The sequence below is a fragment of the Triticum dicoccoides genome, chromosome 1A, assembly GCF_002162155.2.
Source record: "Triticum dicoccoides isolate Atlit2015 ecotype Zavitan chromosome 1A, WEW_v2.0, whole genome shotgun sequence".
Lineage (NCBI taxonomy): Eukaryota > Viridiplantae > Streptophyta > Magnoliopsida > Poales > Poaceae > Triticum > Triticum dicoccoides.
The window spans coordinates 270,458,931-270,465,839 of NC_041380.1; positions in this window are offsets into that span (position 1 = coordinate 270,458,931).

The window sequence follows — 6,909 nt, forward strand, 5'->3', positions numbered from 1 at the left end:
CCGTGCCCCCTTGTGTTGGTCTGCTGCGGTGGTTGACGCTGCGGGCGCTGCCGCCGTCGTCCACCCGCGCCCGCCGTGGCCTCTGCCACCCTCGCCCGCACTCGCCGGCGGCCACGCTGGCCGTGCCCGGCCGTAACTGGCCTGGGCCAGTTCCCAGTAGGGCTGGCGCCCGCAGTGCCCGTTCGGGCTATGCCCACGCCCGCGCCCGTTGACCCGCTAAGGCCTTTGGCCCACTGACAAAGGGGCCCCAGCCCCAGAACAAAAAAAAAAGAAGAGAAAATAATAATAATAATAATAATAATAATAATAATAATTAACTAAATTAATTAACTTAATTAATTGAGTTTAATTAACCTGATCAATTAACTAAACTAATTAACCTGTTAGTTTAATTAAACTGTAATTAGATTAACCTAAACCCTAATTAACCTAATAGTGTATGACAGGTGGGTCCCACGGGACCCACATGTCAGTTTGACCCAGGTCAACCGCACTGTTGCCTGCTGACATCACACATACGTCATGCTGATGTCAGCATTTACTATTCTGGATAATGTTGATTTAAATAATTAATTAAATACCAGAAATTAATAAAATCTTTAGAAAATCATATCTTTTAATCCGTAACTCGGATTAAAATATTTTCAACATGAAAGTTGCTCAGAACGATGGGACGAATCCGGATACGCAGTCCGTTCGTCCGCCACACACCCCTAACCTATCGAACCCGCAACTTTCCCCCTCCGGCTCCGCTGCCCGAAAACACGAAACCCCGGGGATATTTTCCCGGATGTTTCCCCCCTTAACCGGCATCACCTCATACCACATTAGGGCACGCCTAGCATCGTTACTTGTCATGTCATGCATTGATATGCATCTGTTTACATGGTATTCATTGTTTCTTCTCCCTCTTCTCTCCGGTAGACTACGAGACCGACGCTGCTGCTGCCCAGTTCGACTACGGAGTTGACGACCCCTCTCTCTTGCCAGAGCAACCAGGCAAGCCCCCCCTTTGATCACCAGATATCGCCTACTCTTCTCTATACTGCTTGCATTAGAGTAGTGTAGCATGTTACTGCTTTCAGTTAATCCTATACTGCTGCATAGCCTGTCCTTGCTACTACTGTTGTTACCTTTACCTGCTATCCTACTGCTTAGTATAGGATGCTAGTGTTCCATCAGTGGCCCTACACTCTTGTCCGTCTGCCATGCTATACTACTGGGCTGTGATCACTTCGGGAGGTGATCACGGGTATATATGATACATACATACATACTATACAGATGGTGACTAAAGTCGGGTCAGCTCGAAGAGTACCCGCGAGTGATTCACGGATTGGGGGCTAAAAGGACCTTTGTCCCGACGGCCCTCTGTGTGGATCTTTGTGGCGGAGCGACAGGGCAGGTTGAGACCGCCTAGGAGAGAGGTGGGCCTGGCCCTGTTCGGCGTTTGCGGATACTTAATGCGCTTAACGAGATCTTGGTATTTGATCTGAGTTGGCTACGAGCCTATACGCACTAACCAACTACGTGGGAAAGATATGGGCACTCGGCGTCGTGGTATCAGCCGAAGCACTTCAGACGTCAGCAACGGAGCGGCGCGCGCCGGATTGGACTGGAACGCCACTAGGCTAGGTCTGCTTTCGGCCGCCCACGCAACGTGCAGGTGTGCTCAGGGCGATGGGCCCAGACCCCTGCGCGCTTAGGTTTAGACCGGCGTGCTGGCCTCTCTGTTGTGCCTAGGTGGGGCTGCGACGTGTTGATCTTCCACGACCGGGCATGACCCAGGAAAGTGTGTCCGGCCAAATGGGATCAAGCGTGTTGGGTAAGTTGGTGCACCCCTGCAGGGAAGTTAATCTATTCGAATAGCCGTGATCTTCGGTAACAGGACGACTTGGAGTTGTACCTTGACCTTATGACAACTAGAACCGCATACTTAATAAAACACACCCTTCCAAGTTCCACAGACAACCCGGTGATTGCTTTTCCACAGGGCGACGAGGGGAGGATCGCCGGGTAGGATTATGCTATGCGATGCGACTGGAGATGCTACTTGGAGATGCTACTTGGAGGACTTCAATCTACTCTCTTCTACATGCTGCAAGACGGAGGCTGCCAGAAGCGTAGTCTTCGACAGGATTAGCTATCCCCCTTTTATTCTGGCATTCTGCAGTTCAGTCCACCGATATGGCCCTTTACACATATACCCATGCATATGTAGTGTAGCTCCTTGCTTGCGAGTACTTTGGATGAGTACTCACGGTTGCTTTTCTCCCTCTTTTCCCCTTTCCCTTCTACCTGGTTGTCCCAACCAGATGCTAGAGCCCTGGAGCCAGACGCCACCGACGACGACGACCCCTACTACACCGGAGGTGCCTACTACTACGTGCAGCCCGCTGACGACGACCAGGAGTAGTTAGGAGGATCCCAGGCAGGAGGCCTGCGCCTCTTTCGATCTGTATCCCAGTTTGTGCTAGCCTTCTTAAGGCAAACTTGTTTAACTTATGTCTGTACTCGGATATTGTTGCTTCCGCTGACTCGTCTATGATCAAGCACTTGTATTCGAGCCCTCGAGGCCCCTGGCTTGTATTATGATGCTTGTATGACTTATTTATGTTTTAGAGTTGTGTTGTGATATCTTCCCGTGAGTCCCTGATCTTGATCGTACACGTTTGCGTGCATGATTAGTGTACGATTGAATCGGGGGCGTCACACGGGGGCATCCGCGCGGGAAGGTCCTAGCGGCACGGAGCGCGGCGGCTGCGCGGTGACACGGGCAGAGCCGTGCAGGAGCAGCAGCGAGCAGGGGGAGAGGCGCACGAGGCACGCGGCGGGGAGGCCAGCGAAGGGCACGGCAGGGGCGCGCGAGGCGCGGGACGCGCACGTGCGCTGTGGAGGCAGTGGCCTCGGAGCGGCAGCAGGCGTGGAGGAGGCGTGGGCGCGCCCGGGCGGCTGCGGGTGCGCGCGTGGGCCGGCGATGGGCAGCGAGAGCGGACGAGCGCGGGAGGACGCAGGTCGCGGGTGCGGGACGCCGTGGTGGTGAGTGCGAGCAAGAGCGCGCGCGGGTGAGCAGGGGAGGAGAGGAGAGGCTCAGGGCATGCTCACGGGGGAATCGTAGGGACGGGGGCAGCGGGGCGTGAGGAGGAGGATGGAGACGACGCGGCGGAGCGGAAAGCAGACCGGTGAGGGATGGGCTGGCCGGGTGGAGTGGGGAGGGGGTTAAGGAGAGGAGATGGGTCGGCCGGGTGGGTTGGCCCAATGGCCAACTGGGCCAGAGCCTAGGGGGGCAGGGGGGTTGCCTCTTTTATTTCCTTTTAGTTTTTTTGTTTTTTCTTTTATTTATTTTATTTTCTGTTTTAATTTATTTTAAAATACTTAGGCATTTTATAAAAATGTGTTTATTATCACATAATTACATATGCAAAATATGGCACCTCCCGAACATTTATGTTTTAAATTTTGAAAAACTCTTATTGTTGACATTATTCGAATTTGAATATTTGAAACGGTTTTGAACCAACGCAAGGTTAACAACAGTAATAGTGGTGACGTGGCGCCATTAGCGTGGGATTACTGTAGCTTAATTATCCGGGCATTACATTATAGAAGCAATTATATCATCTTGAGATTTCATCAGATCTCCGGCATTGGCCTTATTTCTCTCATGCCACCACACCCAAAACAGAATACACACCTTCATGCGATCTTCCTTGATCAAGTGAAATATCTCATCAAACATACTTAGGGCGTGTTCGGTAGCCCTATGTGGCCGGAAACTCCTCAACTCCGCCGCCCATAACCAGCTGTCAGCTTCTCTCCAAATCGCCAGGAGTTAGCGATCCGTTCGGCCGGGCAGCTTCTCTCCTGAGCGTATTAAAAAGGATGGAAGCCCAGAGTGAGCAATTTTGGCCCATTTGGCTTTGATGTGGCCCGGCTCGGGGGGGAAGCACCATGGGATTTCAACCCAACAAGGAAGGAAATTAGCATCAGCCGATCCCATCAGAATTGGGGACGACGACTGAGCAGGCAGACCACGGCGCCGGCCTGCGCCATCTCCTGCAGCACGGCTGGCGCAAGCTCGCAGACCCGCCGTTCGGGTTCGTCCAGCAACAGCTCCACGAGCGCCGGCACCGCACCGGTGTCGACGATCTTGACGCGGTTCCGGCCGTACGGACGACGGAGAGGGTAGCGTGCAGACTGCCACCTTGCGGCCGAGCTCGTGCTAGTGGGGGCAGAGGAGGGCGAGAGCAGCATGGCGACTGCCTCCTCGCGGTGGCGTGCGACGCCTAGGGTTTGCTCGTCAGGAGAGGAATGGTGGCCGAGGCGCTGTGTCGGGGCTCAGGGAGAGGAATAGCTAGCGAACCGGTACGCTGCAAGTTCACTTTGCGGTGGCATACGCACGTAATTCCCTCAACTCCTACTTCCCTGTTTTTGGAGAGCACGGGTTTTTCAACTCCTCGACTCCGCAAAATTTGCACTGCGCTGATCGCCAGCTTCTCTCGCTCATAGCTAGGATTTTGACCGTTCGGCTACACTCCTCACGTGGAGTTGAAGATTTGAGAAGCGGGAGGGCTCCCGAACACGCCCTTAGTGAGTCGCTGCTTTTTAGAAGTTTCTCTTCAATTTCTTTCATTTGGGCTAGCCACCAAAGCCTCCTCACCTTCTTACATTTCAGAAAGCAGTGCCCCCCATCCTCATCGTATCTGTTACAAGCTGGACATCTAGTATCCACTTCCATACCTCTATTTCTCAATTTCATTCTTAAAAGTAAGTTGTATGTTGCCATATGCCATAGGAAGTGCAAAATTTTATTCGGCAGAGGTAAGGCCCATATTTTCTTCCATTCAAAATTAGTTGTTTGTCCTCTACTTGCAGAACTAGATGAGTGGCCATAACTTGATTCCCTTTCTACACAATCTCCTGCTACTTTGTATGCCGACTTCACTGAAAAAAATCCCTTTCTTGTCAAAGTGTCATGCCACATAGTCTTTTGTATGCTCATAAATGGGGATTTGTAGGATTATCTTAGCATCTTCTACATTGAAAGTTTGCCACACTAGGTCTTTATCCCAACCATTGGTTACTGGATCAATAAGTTCCGCCACCCTTGTGACTAAATTTCGTCCTTGTAGTGTGGTAAGTCTTCTGGTGATGCCTCTTGGAAGCCAGGTTTTTTTTCAGATATTAATATTTTTTCATCTCTAACTCGCCAAATTATGCCTTTCTTTAGGAGCTGTACACTTTTTAAAATATTGCGCCATGCATAAGACATCCCATTCTTTGGTGTCGCTTCAATTATGTTATGGCCGAGATGATATTTTGCTTCAAGTGCTCGTGCACAAAGAGAGGAAGGGTTTTGCAGTAGCCGCCATCCTTGTCTTGCAAGCATGGCCATATTAAAAGAGTACATGTCTCTGAATCCCAAGCCTCCCACTCTTCGGTTTAGATAGTTTCTCCCAACTTGTCCAGTGGATTTTATTGACCTTATCCATATGGATCCACCAAAATCTGCACATTATGGAACTAAGGTCATCACATAAGGGCTTGGTTAGGTCGAAACAAGCTTAGCACAGCTTCCTGTAGATTAAACCCGGGCAAACGTCGGGCCGGGTCGGGTTCGGGCCGGGCTTGACAAAGCCCGAAGATAAAATCCCAAGCCCGAGCCCGGCCCGGGCCGGCCTGAAGTACATGAACAGTGACATATTTTAATTAAATTAATCATTTTCAGGATATTATATTAATTTATTATACCTATATTTTGAATAAAATATATTTTTATACATATTTTGGGCTTTATTCGGGCTTCCGGCCGGGCTTCGGGTTAGAAAATGGAGTCCGAGCCCGGCCCGAATGTCGGGCTTCAGGTTCGGGCTGGCGGGCCGGGTTGTCCATGACCGGGTCTACTGTAGATATTGGCTCAAACACTAGTGCTCTGTCTTTTATTCTCTGCTTTTCAAACGAGGTTAGTAGGACGTTGGAAAGTTGGTCGGCTGAGTAGACAGATACAGTGAGCGATCGAATACACTGCACGTGCTGTATCCCTATTATACTGTCATACTACCATCACTAAGGCCCGCTGATAGAACTAAAGCAAAATCAAAAGGTTAAACATTTGTTCCACCGCAAAAGCTTTGATTTGCGAGTTTATCTCGTTATCCTTGTGATGTTGTTCATATATACAGTACATGTTGCTGATCTAAGGATAAGATCACGACGAAGGGGTTTGTCGGTCGCTAGCTCTCTACGAAAGTTGAGAGTGCCTACTGTTAAGTATATTGTGTATGTGCATATTTGTGTATAGGGCCTATCTCCTGTTTCTTTTGTATAGTTGATGTTGTAGCCCTCCTCTATACTCATATACTAGATCGATATCGCGCCTTGGCGCGAGGGTGCCGGTTCCTACGTTTTGTTCAAGAATGTAATGCTAAGTTAGTAGGAATTCAAGTTTAGCATATGCATTCATGCAGGATAACAATAAATTGAAGAAGAAACATTCAATTGTGGCAGGAGAGAGGCATAACATTGGTCAATATCGGCATGAGATTATAAGGTAGAATTGATTTCAGTCTGTTCATAAGACCACAAAAAGATAGCCACTCGACTTGAAGTTTGAAACAAAAAGTGCAGCCACTCGACATGAAGTTCGATACCAAAAGCGCGATAATTGGAGAGGAAGTAATAAGAACAGGAGCATAATAAAGGAGAGAGACAACCATCGAGCCATAGCTGCTCAACATACTAATAGGTGGCTACATTCAATTTCCTTGTCGATAAATTTCGTAGGTGCCACTTCGCACAATCCTGATAGAAACAACTTATGAGATATATGGTATATCATCATCTATGTATAGACATTGCACTTGCAATCTTATACCTTACCCTTATTAAAGCCTATGGACAGTGAGCGCC